Source organism: Phyllobates terribilis, unplaced genomic scaffold (assembly GCF_046119375.1).
Source record: "Phyllobates terribilis strain yellow unplaced genomic scaffold, ASM4611937v1 Scaffold_187__1_contigs__length_3656778, whole genome shotgun sequence".
Classification (NCBI taxonomy): Eukaryota; Metazoa; Chordata; class Amphibia; order Anura; family Dendrobatidae; genus Phyllobates; species Phyllobates terribilis.
Genome location: NW_027362947.1, coordinates 3,425,111 through 3,447,548, shown reverse-complemented (window position 1 = coordinate 3,447,548; position 22,438 = coordinate 3,425,111).

The window sequence follows — 22,438 nt, the reverse complement described above, 5'->3', positions numbered from 1 at the left end:
CTTTGTAACACCATGCGGATACTGTGGGGACATCAGCGGCTAGGGTGTGAAGGGAGGACCGGGGAGCGGCGCTGCGGGTCCGGATACTTCTGCTCCGAGCGCCCGCTCATGTCCCGGGTTCTCGGAGCGGAAGTTCCCGCACAGGCAGCGCCGCTGACATCCAATTGGTCGCGGCCGCTATTTAAATCTGGTGCACAAATCGGTGATTGGTCGCTATCTTGGCCAGCGACCAATCACTGATTTTGGCGCCAAAGTTAAACACTATTGTGCTCATTGGTCGTGGACGCTGACCGCGACCAATCACCGATTTTGGCGCCAAATTTAAATATCGGCCGCGACCAATCACCGATCTTGGCTCCACATTTAAACACCGCTGTGCTGATTGGTCGCGGCCGATATTTAAATTTGGCGCCCAAATCGGTGATTGGTCGCGGGCAGCGTCGGCGACCAATCAGCACAGTGGTGTTTAAGTTTTGCGCTAAGATCAGTGATTGGTCGGGTCCGAAGACCGCGACCAATCATCGAATCGTCTTGGTGAGGACCGGGAAGCAGCGCTGCCTGTGCGGCTACTTACGCTGCGAGAACCCGGGACATAGCGGGCGTTCGCAGGAGAAGTATCCCGACCCCTTCCGCATGGAGGTCAGCGGCGCCGGTGGTCCTTCCGCTGATACCGGCCGGGAGATGAGCGCCTCGCGCCGCTCATCTCCCGGATGCATCTCAGTCCAGCAGATGGGTCCGGCGGTCGGGTTCCTTCTGCTGGTACCGGCTGGGAGATGAGCGCCTCGCGCCGGTCATCTCCCAGCTGCATCGCCGCTGAGCTCCGTCCCGCAAATGAGCCGCTAACGGCCGCCATCTTTATTCAGAAATCCCGCGGCGCTGATTGGCCGCTGGCGGACCAATGAGCGACGCGGGATTTCCTGGACAGACAGACACACAGACAGACGGGATAAGACGATTATATATATAGATTAACATTCACATTGTGCTACATATGCGTGCAATCATTAGGATTTTTTTTGGCAACCATGTTATAGGCATATATCTAATATATATAATTGTCTTATCCCGTCTGTCTGTCTGTCTAGAAAATCCCGCGTCGCTGATTGGTCCGGCCGCGGCCAATCAGCGACGCAGGATTTCAGAAAAAAGATGGCGGCCGTTAGCGGCTCATCTGCCGCACGAAGGTCAGCGGCGATGCAGCCGGGAGATGACCAGCAGAACTACCCTGACCGGCAGCGCCGCTGACCTCCATGCGGCTACCGTCGGGAGATCAGCGGCTAGGACCGCTGATCTCCCGACAGTAAGTGTGAAGGGAGGACCGGGGAGCGGCGGCGCCGCCGGTCGGGATGCTTCTGCTGCGAGCAGCCGGTCATCTCCCAGCTGCTAGCAGCGGAAGTACCCGCATAAGCAGCGCCGCTCCCGGGCCCACACTAATACGACGCTGATTGATCGCTGCCCGACGGCCGCGACCAATCAGCTATATTGGCGCCAAGTCTAAACACTGCTCTGCGCCAATCAGCACAGCGGTGTTTAAATTGGCGCCAATATCGCTGATTGGTCGGGGCCGGCGGCCGAGACCAATCAGCACAACGGTGTTTAAACTTGGCGACAATATCGCTGATTGTTCGCGGCCGTCGGCAGCGACCAATCAGCGATATTGGCGCCAAATTTAAACACAGCTCTTCACAGAGGTCAGCGGCGATGCAGCCGAAGTACCCCGACCGGCGGCGCCGCTGACCTCCATGCGGCTACCGTCAGGAGATCAGCGGCTAGGGCCGCTGATCTCCCGACGGCAAGTGTGTGTGAAGGGAGGACCGGGGAGCGGCGCCACCGGTCGGGATACTTCTACTGCGAGCAGCCGGTCATCTCCCGCAGCGCCGCTCCCCGGTCCTCACTAATACAATTCGCTGATTGGTCGCGGCCGTGACCAATAAGCGATATTGGCGCCAAATTTAAACACCGCTGTGCTGATTGCGCCCGGTGTACCGCATACATATTCTAGAATACCCGATGCGTTTGAATCGGGCCACCATCTAGTATATATATATTCACTACTGTCTCTATATATGTGATACTCATGTGTTGGTGACTTGGGGTCCTCCATTGTTATACTCTGTAGAATTGTCTTTTAATTTTTGCAATATTTATTTTAGCATCAATAAGCACCTATTGGTTTATTTTGGTGGTATCTACAGTCATATACATGTATATACATACAGCAATATATATACTGTATAAGATCTGATGTCTGTAGTCACAGTATGTCAGCAATGTACAGTATGTACTTTATTGTGCACTGACATTAGATCATATATGCCCTGGACTGATCCTGCACCGACTACCAGACATCACATTGTATAGATGGCAGTATAGATATAATCTGTGACGTCCTGTACAGGGCCGGCTCCAGGTTTTCGTAGGCTCAAAAGAGTCTCAGTGGCCCCTTTAACACATACCACAATTCATGATGCACAGATAAGGCAGAGAAATATAGATATAGTACAATGCCAAAAATTTCACTTACAGTATTTTTCGGACTATAAGACGCACTTTTTTCCCTCCAAAATTTTGGAGGAAAATGGGGGGTGCGTTTTATAGTCCAAATGTTGCCGGGGGGTATATATATGTGGAGTGTGGGGGGAGCGGTAGAGGAGCGGGGCACAGGAGGCAGCAGCCGCCCGCTGCAGCCTACACTGTCCCCGCTGCTAAAGAAAATGAATATTCATGCTCCTTATTAGCAGCACACAGTGTAGCCGCGCTGTGGCTCCTGCCAGAATCGCCTGTGCCCGCTGTTAAAGGGCATGAATATTCAACCTCTCTCCACGCCCATGGGCATGGTGAGGGGGTGAATATTCATGCCCTTTAATAAGCGGGCACACGCGATAGCCCGGCAGTAGCAGGAGCCGCAGCGCGGCTACGGTGTGTGCCGGCTATGAAGGAGAGTGAAGTCACTGCTCCCAGCGAACACAGTCCCGGCATGGGGAGCAGTGACTTCTGGCAGCTGATCTCTCCTTGTGAGCCACGCATGGCAGTGATGTCATGCGAGGCTCACATGGAGGGATCAGTGCGGGCAGACAGGACGCGGCGCTGGAGGAGAGAAGAAAGATGAGTATCAGTGTTTATTTTCTTTTATGTGCAGCATGATGGGGATTAGGGGGACCATGCATACCAGGATAAGGAAGAGGGGGCAATACATACCAGGGTAACGCTGAGGGGGCCATACATACCAGGGTAACGCTGAGGGGGCCATACATACCAGGGTAATGCTGAGGGGGCCATACATACCAGGGTAACGCTGAGGGGGCCATACATACCAGGGTAACGCTGAGGGGGCCATGTGCAGCATGATGGGGATTAGAGGTGCCATACATACCAGGACAGCGATGAGGGGTGCCATGCATACCACTATACCAGGATAAGGATGAGGGGTGCCATGCATACCGGGACAGGGATGAGGGGTGCCATGCATACCGGGACAGGGATGAGGGGTGCCATGCATACTGGGACAGGGATGAGGGGTGCCATGCATACCGGGACAGGGATGAGGGGTGCCATGCATACAGGGACAGGGATGAGGGGTGCCATGCATACCGGGACATGGATGAGGGGTGCCATGCATACCAGGGTAACGCTGAGGGGGCCATGTGCAGCATGATGGGGATTAGAGGTGCCATACATACCAGGACAGCGATGAGGGGTGCCATGCATACCACTATACCAGGATAAGGATGAGGGGTGCCATGCATATCGGGACAGAGATGAGGGGTGCCATGCATACAGGGACAGGGATGAGGGGTGCCATGCATACTGGGACAGGAATGAGGGGTGCCATGCATACCGGGACAGGGATGAGGGGAGCCATGCATACCAGGACAAGGATGAGGGGTGCCATGCATACCGGGACAGAGATGAGGGGTGCCATGCATATCGGGACAGGGATGAGGGGTGCCATGCATACCGGGATAGGGATGAGGGGTGCCATGCATACCGGGATAGAGATGAGGGGTTCCATGCATACCAGGATGGGGACCACGTATAAAAGGAAGGGGGGGGGCATATATACCAGGATGGGGGATATTGTCAGAATTGGGGGACATTACCCCTATACCAGTGTCAGCAGAAGACCCCCTCCCCCTTAAAAGTGCATCATGAACACATTTTTGGCTTAAATTTTTATTTTTTTATTTTCCTCCTCTAAAACCTAGGTGCATCTTATGGTCTGGTGCATCTTATAGTCCGAAAAATACGGTACTTCTTACATTACATGAGTGATATCTATTGTAAATTCTATAATAGCTCAGAAACCGGCGAATCCTCACAGTGCATGGGGCGTGTCAAGGGGGGATTCAAAAGTTTTCATTTTAGACTGTACATTATAGTCCTCCATACAGTATTATGGGCACCACATAGTCCTTCATACAGTATTATGGACACCACATAGTCCTCCATACAGTATTATGGGCACTACATAGTACTCCATACAGTATTATGGGCACCACATAGTCCTCCATACAGTATTATGGGCACTACATAGTACTCCATACAGTATTATGGGCACCACATAGTCCTCTATACAGAATGGGCTCCATACTGAATAATGGACCCCATATAATGTTCCATAAAGAATAATAGGCCCCATATAATGCTCTATACACAATAATGAACCCCATATAATGCTCATTACACCATAATTGACCCCATATATTACTCCATGCAGAATAATGGGCCCCATATAATGCTCCATAGAGAATGGGCCCCATATAATGCTCCATAGAGAATGGGCTCCATACATAAAAAATAAATAAAATACTCACCTCTCCTCATACCCTGCTGGCTACAAGTCCTGTCTCTTCAACACTGAGACGTCACAGAGTCAGAAGACGCAGAGGAGACTGGACCTGCGGCCAGCAGGGTATGACGAGAGGTGAGTATTTCAAACACCGTAAAGCACGGGGGGGGTTACACCGGGCCCCCCCAACTCACAGGCCCAATAGCGTTCCAGTGTCCCCAACTGTGAGTGGGCCCCCCCCCCCCTCTTGCCCAGGGCCTTGGCACTTGCCCTGGTGCAATGGGTGGTTATGCCGGCTCTGGCCCTGTAGCTGGTGCAGGATCAGTCTGGGGCAGGGGTCTGTATAGTAAGGTCTGAAGTGTCTCGATCTCAGGTCCGATGTGATTTGAACATTCATACAGATCGAGAGCCGATGATCTCACACTGACAGCACGACCCCAACCTGCTTGAAGGGTCCATCTGCTACAATAAATCTTTCTGATCCTCAGCAGAGCGACCATAGATAACATTCAGGATCTGGCCCTGGACTTGTCAGGAGGTGAGCAGCATCCTGCCACTTCCACACTCTACAAAAAGTATAAATCTCCTGTCCTGACCACTATCCGGAGCTCAGGCTAAGGCCACGGCCCCACTATCAGTATTTGGTCAGTATATTTTCTCAGGAGTGGGAGCCAAAACCAGGTCAGTAACAATCAGAGAAAAGGTATAATAGAAACAAGTCACCAATTCTGCATTTATCACCAACTCCTGGTTTTGTCTCCCACTCCTGTGAAAAAATACTGACCGAATACTGACCAAATACTGATAGTGGGGTCGTGGCCTTACAAGAATCAAAGATGTCTGCCCTCTCGTACTGCTCAGCGGCTGAAGCTTCTCTCCGGCAGGCATAAGAACGTGGCCTGTGCCGGCTGTTCTGGGCTGCAGATGCCCAGCTGGCACATGTACACAATGAAAGATACAGGGCCGCCCTGCAGTCTGTAAAGAAGCAGCTGCTTGGCCACCGGCCTGGAGGGCATGTGCCCCTCTGGCCCACCTCGCCCCTGGTCAATATGATACCATCTTTTTCATTAGTTGGTGAGGTTAGAAGAAATTTCACTCCAAGACAGTGGATTTTGTACTTTATTCCAGTATATTTATACATAGAAAACATGGCAATGAAAAACAAGTAGATGCACGTGCATAAAAATGTCCCAACATTAATTAAAAAAAGCCTTTAAGATACAGATAATACTTGTATACAAAAATATTAACACATTCTCAAATTGTATATAAAGTGCACAAAAGTCAATAGCCCTGACATATAGTGTACACAGGGTCCCGTCCCCCACATGGTATACACAAAATACAATGTCATCCAGGAAATAACAAAAAATAACAAATACATTTAATCTATTCTGAAATCCCATGTCTATACAAGATAATAATATGTAAAATTCTACAGTGTCAAAGAAATGAGCTAGAGACTACTACATGGCGATGATGCCTACGAACAAGATAATGCCCAGCTAATGCTGTAAATGATACAAATATTACCAGTCACCCAATTAGAAACATGAGGTCCGGGCAAGTGATTTTCTACAGTTCATTGACCTCTATGATGACATCTAATATTTTCAATCATATATAGAGCGGGGTACATTGGGCCTCATTAATAAATCTGCTCACTAGAAAACTAGTTGCCCATACTAACCAATTAGAGCTCAGCTAAGGTTGTTTTAACTGACCTGGAAAAGTAAAAGCTGTTCTGTGATTGGCTGGGATAAGTAAAAAGGCTGTTTTAATAAATGATTCCCAATGTACCAAGCCCCGCCATAAATGTTATTGATTACAGTAGGGGCCACAATATCCCATGTGTATAGTCATCACATTCATCTTATTGTCTGCGGTTACCTTGGGACATGCTACATTGAGATGTAAGAAGATGATATCAGTGGGGTCCATGAGGCAGAGCAGTGTGTGGTACGTGTGACATTTCCTAATATCGAGCAATCAATACTGTACCTTGGTCTGGAATGCAAAGTCTGCGTGGACAAGGAAGGGGCTCCCAGATGCCAGCTGTAAAACCCGTCGCTCCACCATCACACGCTCATCACCGTCAGCAAGCAGGGCTCTTTTGCCGATGATCTTAACAGCAAAATGTTTGCGGGTAAATGAATCTTCCGCCAGCAGGACCGTTCCATAGCATCCCCGGCCAAGCACTTGATGGAATAATAATCTCCTCTTGATGGTATCAGAGACTGTGCTTTTGGAGCTAGTTGGCCGAACACCGCTGCTTCCTTCAGCTTCTTCAGCCTTCTGCTTTAGATCCATGGGTTTCTGTCCTAATGTAATTCTTCTTCTTTTCTTCTCCTTTTTGTCCCCTGATGAGATGAAGATGGCTCCTCTCTTCTTGGCTCCCATCTTCTGACTTTCTACCTTCTCCTTTTCTTCCACTTCTTCTTCTTTCTTCTGGACAGGTTGTTTTGTCCTGTTGACTGAAGACTTCCTCTCATCATCAGATGTGTCATGGGAAGGTCTTAGTCTCTTCGCTCCTTCTCTCCTCACCACGTTCTCCTCTACTTCTTCTTTCTTCTGGACTGGTGGTTTTGTCCTGTTGACTGAAGACTTCCTCTCATCATCAGATGTGTCATGGGAAGGTCTTCGTGTCTTCACTCTTTCTCTGCTCACCACAATCTCCTCCTCTTTTGTATCCATATTATTGCTTTGCTTAGAGTTAGCCGACATCTCCTCCACTGTTGTTGGTCAATTCCAACTGTCACTTCCAACTGTCACTCAGTGCACTTCATATGGAATCATCATGCATGCACCACCACTGGTCATGTGATCAGCATCTGACCAATGATATTTAAGAGATAAATGAACATTAGCTGAGATTAAATATTCAGGTAATATTCAGATATTCTGTGGAACACAAGGTCCCACATTTACTAATAGTAATAGTACTGCACTAAGTCGCCAATTTAATTTACATTGTTACTACAGAGCATCAGATGAATGTAATATAATAAATATTAGCAAGATGTATGATTTCCATCCACTCTACGTATCATAGAAATACAGATGTACTATCTTTTTATATAGAGATGTAGCAGAAGCCATCCTGATTGTTTGCAGCATGCTATGGTGATAGAGAAGCATGCATGACTGTGCCATGCAAATGGTGAGGAGCACCAAAATGGGACATATGATTCACGTAGCCAGGGGCGTAATGTCCGCGGTCGCAGTGGCAGTCACTGCGACCGGGCCCAGGGGGGGTTGGGGCTTGTAAACGCCAGCAGAAATTTCAACAGGATGTGTGTATCGCAGTGCACAGTCGCTTCGGGTCCGTGCATGACAAATCAGGGGCTGGGGTGTCTGGGGCCCACCAGGGACATTTACTCCAGGGGCCCACCCGGGCCCACCCACCCTTCAGCTATTTGCAAATACCTGTTAGCCGTTATACCCATTATATTGGCGGCTTCTGCCCATCACTGTGCCCTCACCAGAACTGCGATGTACAATTACTGTAGTTTGCATTAAAGGGTTTTTATTGGTGAAAACAAGTTCTCAGCGATGCACAGGTTGGGAAGGGGATCACTTATTTATTGGTGGAATCCGCACTGTCAGAAGAATTGTGGCACTTTGAGTATTTGGTGAGATTTTTACCTCTGTATTTATAAGACAAAACCAGTAGTGGAGCAATCCGAGGTCATGTTTTATGCATTTCTCACCCACTCCTGGTTTTGTCTTATAAATACAGAGGTGAAAATCTCACCAAATGCCAACTTGCTTTCTCTGGTGAACCTCTGTAACTGCATCTCTGCTGCTGTGTAATAGTCACAGGGCAGGGAGGGGTTAAACATCCAAGTATTTAATATCTATTGGAAATAAAGAGGTTTCCCCTTATTGATATCAGATAAAACAAATGACCAACCACAATCCACTCTACCAAGACCAATATTACCAGATAGAAGGCAGAAATACCACCACACCGTGACCAGATCACGTTACCACCACATAGTGCCCAAATAATGCCACATACAAGGCACAAATACCACCACACCATGACCAAAGCACATAATACCACCACATAGTGATCAAATGCTACCAGATACAAGGTATAAATACTGACACACCATGAGACCACATATTACCACCACATAGTGACTGAATAATACCACATAGAAGGGACAAATATCGTCATGTCATGACCAAAGCACATAATGCCACCACATAGTGACAAATAATGCTAAAATAATAAAAATGTAAAAAAGCTCAGTATATTGGGTCAGTGTACAGGTTATACAGTGATCACCAGTGACATTATGCACAGGAGCTCTGTATATAGTGTACAGGTTATACAGTCATCACCAGTGACATTATACACAGAAGCTCTGTATATAGTGTCAGTGTACAGGTAATGCAATGATGACCATTGATATTATACACAGGAGCTCTGTATATAGTGTACAGGTAATACAGTGATCACCAGTGACATAAAACACAGGAGCTCTGTATATAGTGTCAGTGTACAGGTAATACAGTGATCACCAGTGACATTATGCACAGGAGCTCTGCATATAGTGTCAGGGTGTGTGTGTATAGGTAATACACATACTCACCAGTGATGTCTCTAGGTGAAGTTCTTTATCTGCAGACCGATATATCACATCTTCTATGCAGGACTTATCGCTGCAGAAAATAACATAGTTAGCTATAACTGATCACTTCCAGAGCACAAGCCACACTTTTCCCAAGATTTCTACACTGCATGAAATGACAAAATGCAACATAGTGCCGCACTACACAGTAAAAATAAAACACAAAATACATTTAGGGACTCCATCTTTAATAAAAAAAAAACATCATGAGAGATCAGAGATTATGGGGCCCAGTCAGGGATCGTACATAGAAATCATGTGGCCCAGTCAGGGGCGTATACAGAAATCATGGGGCCAATCAGGTTATGGGTGTACATAGAGATCATGGGGCCCAGTCAGCGGTGCACATAGAGATCATGGGGCCCAGTCAGCGGCGTACAAAGAGATCATGGGGCCCAGTCAGCGGCGTACATAGAGATCATGGGGCCCAGTCAGCGGCGTACATAGAGATCATGGGGCCGAGTCAGCGGCGTACATAGAGATCATGGGGCCGAGTCAGCGGCGTACATAGAGATCATGGGGCCCAGTCAGGGATCGTACATAGAGATCATGGGGCCCTATGAGGTGAGGCTCTCACCTCCTCAGGGAGCTCTCACAGGGCATCACAGGCCTTAGTATGAAGCAATACTAGAAGACTTGTGGAATTGCTTCATACTAAGGCCTGTGATGCCCTGTGGGAGCTCCTGAGGGCACCATACTGGGGAGGTGAGATCCTCACTTGGCAGTAGTAGGAGCAGCATCTCCATAGTGTGGCATTCACATCACACTACATGCTGCACTGTACAGGACTCCCAGCCGGCAGCAGGACAGATGAGGAGGTAACTGTCTGGGACCAGCGCCGGACTGGAGTACCTGGGGCCCACCAGGAAAAAATCAATCTTGGGGCCCACCAGCACCATGCAGTTACCGTATATAGGAATAACATAAGTCCACAAACTCTTTCAAAATGAATCAACTTTATTAACCAATAAATCTCTGCTGCTGTGTAGTAGTCACAACACAGGGAGAGGTTAAACATCCAAGTATTTAATATGTATTGCAAATAAAGAATGTTCCCATTCTTAATATCCGAAAAAACAAATGACTGACAACAATCCACTATACCTAGACTAATAATACCATATAGAAGAGAGAAATACCGCCACACCATGACCAGAACACATACCACCACATAGTGATCAAATACTACCAAGTACAAGGTATATATACTGCCACACCATGAGAAGACCACATATTACCACAACATAGTGACTGTCTGAATAATACCACATACAAGGGACAAATACCGCCACGCCATGACCATGGCTCATAATGGCACCAGATAGTGACTGATAATGAAAATGTAAAAAAGCTCTGTATATAGAGTCAGTGTACAGATAATATAGAGATTATCAGTGACATTATACACAGGAGCTCTGTGTATAGTGTCAGTGTAGAGGTAATACAGTGATCATCACTGACATTATACACAGGAGCTCTGTATATAGTGTCAGTGTACAGGTAATACAGTGATCACCAGTGACATTATACATAGGAGCTCTGTATATAGTGTCAGTGTACAGGAAATACAGGGATCACCAGTGACATTATACACAGGAGCTCTGTATATAGTGTCAGTGTACAGGTAATATAGTGATCACCAGTGACATTATGCATAGGAGCTCTGTATATAGTGTCAGTGTACAGGTAATATAGTGATCACCAGTGACATTATGCATAGGAGCTCTGTATATAGTGTCAGTGTACAGGTAATATAGTGATCACCAGTGACATTATACACAGGAGCTCTGTATATAGTGTCAGTGTACAGGTAATATAGTGATCACCAGTGACATTATACACAGGAGCTCTGTGTATGGTGTCAGTGTACAGGTAATACAGGGATCACCAGTGACATTATGCACAGCTTTGTATATAGTGTCAGTGTGTGTGTGTATAGGTAATACAGGGATCACCAGTGACATTATACACAGGAGCTCTGTATATAGTGTCAGTGTACAGGTAATACAGTGATCACCAGTGACATTATACACAGGAGCTCTGTATATAGTGTCAGTGTACAGGTAATACAGTGATCACCAGTGACATTATGCACAGGAGCTCTGTATATAGTGTCAGTGTGTGTGTGTATAGGTAATACACATACTCACCAGTGATGTCTCTAGGTGAAGTTCTTTAACTGCAGACCGATATATCACATCTTCTATACAGGACTTATCTCTGCAGAAAATAACATAGTTAGCTATAACTGATCACTTCCAGAGCACAATCCACACTTTTCCCAAGATTTCTACACTGCATGAAATGACAAAAAAAGAAACATAGCACTGCACTACACAGTAAGGCTGTGTTCACACGATGCGTATTTCATGCGTTTCCGCGGCGTTTTTGCAGTTGCGTAAACGCCGCGGAAACGCATGAAAAACGCATGGTAGAAGGGAAGCAATGTTCCCCAATGGAAATCCGCATGTGCTGTGCCCATGATGCGGATTTTTCCGCAGCGTTAACGCTGCGGTCAAAAATCCGCAGCATGTCAATTAATTTTGCGGAAACGCGGCGATTTCGCCGCCATTGACTTGCATTAGAACGCGCCAATTCCGCAAGACAGCATTTGTACTTGCGTAATTGGTGCGTTCTAATGTGCGGATGGTACCCGGGTGTGGAGGAGAGGAGAGTCTCATCCACACCCAGGTACCATTAAAAAAGCTGTAAAGAAGAATAAAATAAAAAATAAATGTATTCTTACCATCTGTCGGCCCGCGCAGCGCTCCCGCTTGGTTCCCGGCACTTGCAGTGAGTTGTAGGACCTGCGGTGACGTCAGAGTCATGTGACGGGTCACGTGACGCTGACGTCGGCAGGTCTTTCAATTCAAAGTTGCCGGCAGCCGGGAGAACGGATTGAGCAGGACAGCGCGGGCCATCGGAGGTAAGTATATACACTCTCTCGGGTCACACTGTATAAATCCATGCTGTTTGCATGGATTTATATAGTGTGACCTAGTTATCAAGCACTTTCCAGGTGATGCTAACATCGCCTGGAAAGCGCTTGTCAATCTGCATGCGGAAACGCATGTGAATCTGCATGTGGATCCGCATGTATTCTGCAGGAAAAACGCATGCACAATCTGCATGCGTTTTTTCTGCCAGGGAGATGCAGAAATGATGCAGAAATTTTCTGCTTCATTTCTGCATCGTGTGCACATACCCTAACAGTGCTCCAGTGTCATTCTGTGCCTGCTCATCTGTCAGCAGACATATTTGTCTGATGGCAAAGATCTAAGAGAGATGAAGACAGAAGACCTATGGATTCCGTTGGGAGTGAGGATTTTTCTTTATTAAAGATGTAGTCCCTAAATGTGTTTTATTTTTAATAATAATAAAAAAAAAATTCTGTCTTTTTTTTCTGTTTACTAGAAATTGATGGTGGCTATGTCTAATTTGGCGTGAAACCATGAATTTCGGGCTTAGTACCAGCTGATAAGGCAAAGCTGGCCTGGTACTAACCCTATTATTACCCAGGGTGCCACTCACCCCCAGGGCCGCTGGAAGAGCCGGGTAAAGCACCTGGAAATGGTGCCATGATGAATGCGCCATTTTCAGGGGTGGCTGGGGGCTGCGATTTTCAGCGTGGAGGGCCAAGAACGCTTGGGCCTTACCATGCTGCGAATCCCAGCCCCCAGCTGCCTGGTTTTATCTGGCTGGCGATCAACATATGGCGGGAAAAAAAAAAGTTAAGTTTAAAACAAATATTCGGCTTCTCTCTCTTTTGATCGCCAGCCAAGGTAAAGCCAGGCAGCTGGGGGTGGCAGTACGTAGCTGTCTGCTTTATCTGCGGTGAGAATCAAAAATTCATTTTTAAAATTTTCTTTTCACACTTCTATATGTGACAGACCCAACAGTCAATCGCAGATGCTGTCAAAGAGGATGGGCTTCTGTGATTGGCTGTTTGAGTAATGTACAATCAGCCCATACATTCTAGTATGGTACTATGTATGGGCTGCTTTCAGGTTACTCAAGCAGCCAATCACAGACGCCCATTCTCTGTGTCAGCGTCTGTGATTAACTGTTGGGACTGTCACACATATAGAAGTGTGAAAATAAATAAATAATAAAACAAAAATGACATAGCGCTCTGCAGAATTTTTGATTCTCAGCGCAGATAGAGGTGGCAGCCCGTAGCTGTCTGCTTTATCTGCCTGGTTTTACCTTGACTGGCGATCAAAAGTCAGGAAAGCCCAATGTTTTTTTTAAATTATTTAAAAAAATAATTAAAAAAAAAAAATGCGTGGGCTCCCGCCATATTTTGATCGGGGGGGCTGGGGGCTGGGATTCTCAGCATGGTAAGGCCCAAGCATTCTGGGCCCCCCCACGCTGAAAATGGCAGCCTGCAGCCACCCCTGGAATTGGCGCATTCATCGTAGCGCCATTTCCAGGCACTTTATCCGGCTCTTCCAACGGCCCTGGTGGGGGGTGGCACGCTGGGTAATAATGGAGTTAATACCAGCTTTGTATTATCAGCTGGCACTAAGCCTGAAATTCATGGAGTCACGCCAAACTACACATGGCCACCATGAATTTCCAGTAAACAGAAAAAAACACAACACAATTTTTTAATAAAAATAAAACACAAAACACATGTAGGGACTCCATCTTTAATTAAAAACAAAATCCTCGCTCTGACGTAATCCACGGATCTTCTGTCTCCAGCTCTGCTACATCTTTGCCATTAGACAAATATGCCTGCTGACAGAGATGAGCAGGCACAGAATGACACTAGAACCCAGTTGTCAGAGAAGTGCTCAGCTGGCCTCCAGCCGCCGACCATGTTTTCCTGTGCGTTGCAAATAATGCATACTTTCAAACACATGCCTATTTTTGCTATGCAAGTCTACGGTACATTGCGTCTGCGCTGATTTACAACGGATGCGTTGTAACGCACAGCATAAACGCAATGTTAACCCAGCCTAACAGCAGCGAGAAGGGGAGACGGAGCCCTGGAGACCGCCTAGTCAGTCTACTGGTGGTACTATCATGCCCATTGCCCAGTATGTACTGCCAGCCTCTGTGGTATTAGCATTCAAGCTCACATGGCATGTCCTGCCAGCCAGCCACTGGTGTTAGTACTAGCATGATAGTACCACACCACCAGTGGCTGGGTAATGGGCATGCATGATGGTACCACCAGTGGCTGGCAGGACATGCTGGGCATGATTCATGCCTAGTATGTCCTGCCAGCCTCCTTGGTACTATCATGCCCACCCACTATGTCCTGCCAGCCCCTGGTGATAGTACATGCTGCTGGGCATAGTACCAGTAACCAGAGGCTGGCAGCAGGACATGCTGGGCAATGGGCATGATGAGAACCATGCCCATTGTCCAGTAGTGTTTACTGCCAGCCCCGGCCAGGGGTCCTCCCAGTCACCCCTCCCCCCTATCCCTTCCTCCCTCCCCTCCCCGTTTCATACTGACGCGTCGAGATGAGCTGCAGCCGCTGCCTGGAGCGACGCAGGGTCCGTACTCCACAGCGCGCACAGGAAGCAGTCCCAGGGCGATGACGTCATCACACTGAGACTGACCTCCTGCGCACGCGCCGGCAGTGTCGCGCTGCGCAGAGGAGGCAGAGGGCCCATCACTAATCATATCGGCAGTGCTGCGAACCGGGGGGGGGGGGGGGCGCATCTGTTCTCTGTACAGGGCCCAGGGGTGTAGGGGGCGGGGCCATCGGGACCCGGGGGTTTTCCCGATCCTCCGGTGGGCCAGTCCCCCCTGCAGAGGGACATATGTATATATGCAGGTCGGGCACATCCCAGTGGTGCAGACACATCCACACTGCACCCTGTATACTTGTGCACTGCCGTCTGCTGCAGTGGTAGGAGCCGCCTGAATGCATCTTCTTCCTGCCGGAGAGGAGCTTGTGGGCCTGTGCGGTGAGGAGGTGGACGCTGCGCACCTCCTGAGAAGTATATGGCACTCCATGTATCTGTGCACATAGTATACCACTCTAGTATATAGCAGAAAGGAGACATCGACCAGAAGAGTCCAGGCATGTGGGTGATGCACATAATTATTATATTGATAACCAGGTGGAAGAGGAGGAAATGCAAAAAAAGGGGGGAATTAAAAACTATACGCAAAGGGGACGTCGAGACAGGAATTACAATTAACACCAGTGGGAATGGATCATGATTAGAACAGCAAAGGGATAATACAGACAATCAAGCCACAAATTAATCCAGTATATAAAAATATATATACATATCATTAGTTAGATATATCTGTACATATGATTGTTTAATTATCATAAACTTTACATAAAGTGCAAGTGCCTCCAAAGAATAAATCTACATAAATTATATATCTCATATGTGAACAAATACCGGTGTTTCTCACTAAATTAGAATATAATCAAACAGTTATTGTTTATTTCTGTTAATGCTGATGATTATGGCTATACGAGTTTCACTTTTTTGTATTGAAGAACTGAAATAAAGTAACTTTTTGATGATATTCTATTTTAGTGAGATGCACCTGTGTATGTATATATACAAGGGCTGGTCCCTTATTATTTGGATGTCGGTGTGAATCCTGTAGAGAGTAGTGCACTGACTTGGGCATATGTGCTGTTGACAGATATGTATTTGTATCCACTTTAAGCATTTTTAAAAAAGGTGACCACATGTGCATTGTACTCACGCTATAGCAGATGCAGATCCCACTCCTGATTGGCGTCCACCCGATGTATGTTTCGGCTTCTTGTCTTCGTCAGGGGGTGGCATCATTCAGAAAGAGCTAAGAGTTAAACGGCCAACTATAGCCAATCAGGATGGAGGTATGTCTCCACCAACCAATGGGTGCTGAGGAGGCGTGGTGCGATACACAACGCGCACCAACGCTACGAGGAAACTATGTGACCTGTGATGCTGCGAGCACGTGATGGAGACACTTGATCGGGGGTCACGGGGCACATATAGATACAGTCGGGGAGGATGATGTGGAGACGTTCATGTGTATTGCCTCTTCAGCAGACATCTAATCTACTGATTGAGTGTGGATATATCGGATAAAGTGGAAAATCTTCTTAATTTATAATGATGGATAACGAGTATAGGTTACATATTACAGCAATACACAGGAATAGGGGGTAGTGAGTGTTACATGTATATAAGCATAGGCGGATTATAATGAGGACGATCTGGGCTACCGCCCGGGGCCCCGAACCTCCAGGGGGCTCCGGGGTGTCTATGGCCAGATTGTCCTCATTATATGTGCGGCGCCACGGCACATACCGGCAGACAGTGGGGGGGGGCCCAGGATCGCTCCCCCAGCAGCGGCACACAGCCGCTGCTTCTTCTTCTGCCGGGCCAGCACTGCAGCAGTTAACTTCCCTGTGCTGGCCCGGCCGCGTCACTGCTAGGAGACGCGGCCCTGTGCGCGGCCGTGTCTCCTAGCTGTGACGTCACGCAGTGCGCACCCGGCCTGCAGTGCTGCACCGGAAAAGAGCTGGAGCCGAGTCGGGGGATGGTGAGTGTGTGTGTGTGTATGTATATGTATGTATGTGTGTGTGTGTGCAGGCAGATGTCATTGTGTGATGTCTGTTTATATGTATTTTTATGTTTCAAATGTGTTTATGCGTGTATGTATATGTCTGTATATGTTTGTGTGTGCGTGACTGCGTGCGGCCTCCTGCTGAGTATAGATGGCGCCGTGCGGCCTCCTGCTGTCTCTGGGGGGGCGCCGTGCGGCCTCCCGCTGTGTATAGATGGCGCCGTGCGGCCTACTGCTGTCTCTTGGGGGGAGGGCGCCGTGTAGCCTCCCGCTGTGTATATATGGCGCCGTGCAGCCTCCCGCTGTGTATAGATTGCGCCGTGCGGCCTCCCGCTGTGTATAGATGGCATTGTGCGGCCTCCCGCTGTGTATAGATGGCATCGTGCGGCCTTCCGCTGTTTATAGGTGGCGCCGTGGGGCCTCCCGCTGTGTAAAGGTGGCGCCGTGGGGCCTCCCGCTGTGTAAAGGTGGCGCCGTGCGGCCTCCCGCTGTGTATAGGTGGTGCCGCCCGCTGTGCATGGGTGGCGCCGTGCGGCCTCCCGCTGTGTATAGGTGGCGCCTCCCGCTGTGTATAGGTGGCGCCGTGCGGCCTCCCGCTGTGTATAGGTGGCGCCGTGCTGCCTCCCGCTGTGTATAGGTGGCGCCGTGCGGCCTCCCGCTGTGTATAGGTGGCGCCGTGCGGCCTCCCGCTGTGTATAGGTGGCGCCGTGCGGCCTCCCGCTGTGTATAGGTGACGCCGTGCGGCCTCCTGCTGAGTATAGATGGTGCCGTGTGGCCTCCTGCTGTCTTTGGGGTCGGGTGCGCCGTGCGGCCTCCTGCTGAGTATAGATGGCGCCGTGCGACCTCCTGCTATCTCTGTGAGGGGGGCGCTGTGCGGCCTCCCGCTGTGTATAGATTGCGCCGTGCGGCCTCCTGCTCTCTCTGGGGGGGGCGCTGTGGGCCTCCCGCTGTGTATAGGTGGCGCCGTGTGGCCTCCCGCTGTGTATAGATGGCGCCGTGCGGCCTCCCGCTGTGTATAGATGGCTACGTGCGGCCTCCCGCTGTGTATAGATGGCTACGTGCGGCCTCCCGCTGTGTATAGATGTCTACGTGCGGCCTCTCGCTGTGTATAGATGGCTTAGTGCGGCCTCCCGCTGTGTATAGATGGCTACGTGCGGCCTCCCGCTGTGTATAGATGGCTACGTGCGGCCTCCCGCTGTGTATAGATGGCTACGTGCGGCCTCCCGCTGTGTATAGATGGCTACGTGCGGCCTCCTGCTGTGTATAGATGGCTACGTGCGGCCTCCAGCTGTGTATAGATGGTTACGTGTGCTCAATATTGAGTCATACAATTAATGTAAGGCTATGTGCCCACGATGCAGAAATGCTCCGGATTTTTTTTGAGCGTTTCCGCATCTCCCTGGCAGAAAAAACGCATGTGGATTGTACATGCGGATTGTACATGCTTTTTTCCTGCCTGGGACTTGCTGATGTGAAGCGTTCTTCACTTGCATTTCCGCATGCGGGTTGACAAGCGCTTTCCAAGCGATTTTAGCATTACTTGGAAAGTGCTTGACAACTTGGTCACACTATATAAATACATGCAACCGGCATGGATTTATATAGTGTGACCATAAAAGAATGGTAAAAAATAAATATATAATTACCTTCTGATGGCCTGCCGACGTCAGCGGTCGCGTGACCCGTCACATGACTAAATGACGTCACGGCAGGTCCTTTTCAGACCATCGTGAGCTGCCGGCAAGCCAGGACGCATCGGATAAAGACACCGGGGGCCATCAGAAGGTAAGTATAATATTTATTTTTTATTTTATTCTTTTTTTACAGGTTCTATGGTACCCGGGTCCGGAGGACAGTCTCCTCTTCTCCAAACCCGGGTACCATCCGCACATTGAAGCGCATGGATTCTGCATGTACAGATGCAGTGATGCGGATTCCTTGTGTTCTAATGCAAGTCAATGGCGGCGAAAGCGCCACGCTTCCGCAAAATAATTGGTAGTGCAGCGGATTTTTCCGCAATGATAATTCGCAGCGGAAATTTACACAGCATGTGCACAGCACATGCGGATTATCATTGGGGAACATGGCCGACCTTCTACCAAGCGTTTTTAAGCGTTTCTGCAGCGGAATTGCCACCGCGGAAACGCTTAAAAAACGCATAGTGGGCACACAGCCTGAAAAAAATTATTATAATTAATATTGTGTTCTCCCCGCCTCAGTCCTCACAGCACAACGCAGAACACGAGCTCCTCATCACCAGTCCTCCTGTCCCGGCACAATGTGCGCACTGCTGCAGCTGCAGGTGGAATAGTGTCCACTGGACTGAGAAGGCCCCGCCCCTTCCGGTGACATCATGATTCCATGAAATCACTCCTCCCCCTCAAGAAATCAACTCCAATCTAGACGCTCCCCTGTTGCTGAGGCGTGGTGGCGCTGTAGCTGGGTGATTGCAGTCAGAGTAGTGGTGTTTGGCGTCTGTACTACAGGTAAGAAGATGGGGATGTGCCAAGGTGATTACTACATTCAGGACAATAAGTAGCTAGCTGTAGGTGTGCAGAATCCCACTCCCAATATTGTCAGGGTCTCGCACCCCCTCGTGTCGTGGGCTGTCAGGCTCCCGCACCCCCTCGTGTCGTGGGCTGTCAGGCTCCCGCACCCCCTCGTGTCGTGGGCTGCCAGGCTCCCGCATCCCCTCGTGCTGTGGGCTGTCAGGCTCCCCACCCCCTCATGTCGTGGGCTGCCAGGCTCCCGCACCCCCTCGTGTCGTGGGCTGCCAGGCTCCCGCACCCCCTCGTGTCGTGGGCTGCCAGGCTCCCGCACCCCCTCGTGTCGTGGGCTGCCAGGCTCCCGCACCCCCTCGTGTCGTGGGCTGTCAGGCTCCCGCACCCCCTCGTGTCGTGGGCTGCCAGGCTCCCGCACCCCCTCGTGTCGTGGGCTGCCAGGCTCCCGCACCCCCTCGTGTCGTGGGCTGCCAGGCTCCCGCACCCCCTCGTGTCGTGGGCTGTCAGGCTCCCGCACCCCCTCTTGTCGTGGGCTGCCAGGCTCCCGCACCCCCTCGTGTCAAGGGCTGTCAGGCTCCCGCACCCCCTCGTGTCGTCGGCTGTCAGGCTCCCGCACCCCCTCGTGTCGTGGGCTGCCAGGCTACCGCACCCCCTCTTGTCGTGGGCTGCCAGGCTCCCGCACCCCCTCGTGTCGAGGGCTGTCAGGCTCCCGCACTCCCTCATGTCGTCGGCTGTCAGGCTCCCGCACCCCCTCGTGTCGTGGGCTGCCAGGCTCCCGCACCCCCTCGTGTCGTGGGCTGTCAGGCTCCCGCACCCCCTCGTGTCGTGGGCTGCCAGGCTCCCGCATCCCCTCGTGCTGTGGGCTGTCAGGCTCCCCTCCCCCTCATGTCGTGGGCTGCCAGGCTCCCGCACCCCCTCGTGTCGTGGGCTGCCAGGCTCCCGCACCCCCTCGTGTCGTGGGCTGTCAGGCTCCCGCACCCCCTCGTGTCGTGGGCTGCCAGGCTCCCGCACCCCCTCGTGTCGTGGGCTGCCAGGCTCCCGCACCCCCTCGTGTCGTGGGCTGCCAGGCTCCCGCACCCCCTCGTGTCGTGGGCTGTCAGGCTCCCGCACCCCCTCGTGTCGTGGGCTGTCAGGCTCCCGCACCCCCTCGTGTCGTGGGCTGTCAGGCTCCCGCACCCCCTCGTGTCGTGGGCTGTCAGGCTCCCGCACCCCCTCGTGTCGTGGGCTGTCAGGCTCCCGCACCCCCTCGTGTCGGGGCTCCCGCACCCCCTCGTGTCGTGGGCTGCCAGGCTCCCGCACCCCCTCGTGTCGTGGGCTGTCAGGCTCCCGCAACCCCTCGTGTCGTGGGCTGCCAGGCTCCCGCACCCCCTCGTGTCGTGGGCTGCCAGGCTCCCGCACCCCCTCGTGTCGTGGGCTGCCAGGCTCCCGCACCCCCTCGCGTCGAGGGCTGTCAGGCTCCCGCCCCCCGTCGTGTCATGGGCTGTCAGGCTCCCGCACCCCCTCGTGTCGTGGGCTGTCGGGCTCCCGCACCCCCTCGTGTCGTGGGCTGTCAGGCTCCCGCACCCCCTCGTGTCGTGGGCTGCCAGGCTCCCGCACCCCCTCTTGTCGTGGGCTGCCAGGCTCCCGCACCCCCTCGTGTCGAGGGCTGTCAGGCTCCCGCACCCCCTCATGTCGTCGGCTGTCGGGCTCCCGCACTCTCCCCTTGTCGTCTGTGGAGAAGATTAATACATATTTTCATTTTTCAGGTTTTCTCTTATAAAACAAGATCTCTGAGCTTCTGTCTTTGACCGAAAAAATGGCCTCTGACAAGTCGCTGCTGTCTGCAGAAATGAACACAAACATGGAGGAAGCGCTGTATGAACAGATGCTGATGAAGGTACGAAGATGAATTGGAGAGGCCAGCAATCACCGGGTGAATGTCTCCTCCGTCAGCCGCCGGGGGCGCGGTAGTCTCCAACATTTACCTAATGTGTATTGTTGGCTTTAGACCCCTCACAGTTGTACTATTTTGGTGCAGGAAAAATCAGTTTGCAGAACCATCCTGTTCATGTTACTCACTGATTCACACTTGTTGCCTCATTTCAGGCCAAACAGGAGATGGAGAGCAGAATACCGAACTTACCAGAAAGCAGAGAGATCAGACCCCAGCCGGGTGAGATGGGCGTCCTCTGATTATTATCCAGATTACTTTGTGCATATTATGTGACAGATACCACAGTGGGGTCTTATTGACTGCAACGGTCACATGATGCAACCAACGTGGGGGGTCACATAATTTCTTATGCAGTTGATTACATGTAAATGCTGCTTGGCTTTTGCCGATTTTATTGTGTTTTTGTTCACTTTTTGTTTTTATTTCTGTGTTAGGTTTCTGCATTAAAACTCGCACATCCAAAAATACCAAAATCTTTATTAACATCTGCAAGTCGAACCAGATCCCAGCGGCCCCGGACCTGACGGAGCAGGAGTTAGTTAGCATCCTGGAATCTGATGATCCCTTCGGCTATCGAGTCCCCATGAGCCTTGGAGAGCCCCACGTTGAAGTTGATAATAGTACGTTTTTTTTTAATACAGCGCTTCTCTTTTTAAAGGGATAGTCCAGAGATATCCTTAAAGGGGTTAAAATAGCAAGTATTACAACTTACTAATCCTCAATGGTCAAAGGTGCCATCTCCACAGGTTCTGGTAGGTCCACTTCCAGTCTGCGGAATAAAGTTTGACATCTTGTTGTTGACTTTTGAACTTTTTTGGTTTAGATTTGGGACTTAGAGGGATTGTCCACTACTTGGATTCCCCTTTAAGAACATATACCACTTATTCATAGCAGCCCTACTAAGGTCAATGGATTGAGTCGGCACCGCAAAGTATCTAAGTCCTGGTGCACTTTGTCCTACAGGTAGAGGCGGCTGCTCGGCGTACGACATAGTGATTAATGGCACCTTCTTTGAGAAAATTACGGTAAC